Below are 658 nucleotides of genomic sequence, written 5' to 3'. Positions count from 1 at the left end.
TTTGTTTGTTTGCGTGTGTGGGGGAAGGGGAGGAGAGGTTAGGTCAAGCTAGGCTAGGCTAGGCTAGGTTATGGGGAGAACAGGTTTTCTGGGGTTCCGTTGGGGTCACTGGTATCTATCCTGGGGTTTGGCGGAGGGTGTTGAATAGAGGGGTTAGGTGACTCAACGTGAGGGGAAGGGGGGAGGTGGAACGGTATTGTAAGTGAGCCGTTTTTGTGTAGAGTATAGAGAGGTTTAGGTGAGTCGTCCTGGGTAGATGAGCCATTCGTATGTTGACTGTGGGGTTGAGTGGGGAAAGGGGTGAAGTGACTCAGAGGGGGGGAGGGGGCGGGGGAGAGTATGTAACTCGTCTGGGGGTTAAGGTGAGTCGTGGGGTAGTGAGGTAAGTGAGTCGGTTTTGTTTCTGAGTATGGTGATGTAGGAGAGTCGTCTGACTGAGTAGAGAGGCAAGTGAGTCGTTTAAGTGAGGAGTTTAGGTGAGTCATTGTTGTTCTAAGTATGAGATTTTTGATGGGTCGTCTGGGTTAAAGGATAGGTGAGTCTCATGAAAGGGGAGAACGTAGTGTGAGTCGTCTAGGGGAATGATGAGTTTTAGGTGAGTCATCTGAATGTGGAGGGGGGATGGTTTTAAGGTGTACCCTTTAAGATTGAGTTTTCC

General features: G+C 50.0%; 1 protein-coding gene across 1 annotated transcript in view; it reads right to left on the bottom strand.

The window, feature by feature from the left end:
* The window catches only part of LOC122249232 (uncharacterized), a 3,744-nt gene continuing 3,086 nt past the window's right edge, over positions 1–658 (bottom strand). Inside the window, exon 1 of the mRNA XM_043009927.2 lies at positions 1–658. This exon is cut by the window's right edge and continues 3,086 nt beyond it. The gene's annotated coding sequence lies outside the window, so the exon portion shown is untranslated.

Source organism: Penaeus japonicus, unplaced genomic scaffold (assembly GCF_977035675.1).
Source record: "Penaeus japonicus unplaced genomic scaffold, GWHDUDI00000001_assembly GWHDUDI00000018, whole genome shotgun sequence".
Lineage (NCBI taxonomy): Eukaryota > Metazoa > Arthropoda > Malacostraca > Decapoda > Penaeidae > Penaeus > Penaeus japonicus.
Note: the sequence above shows the minus strand (reverse complement) of the source record. Positions and strands in the feature narration are given on the sequence as shown.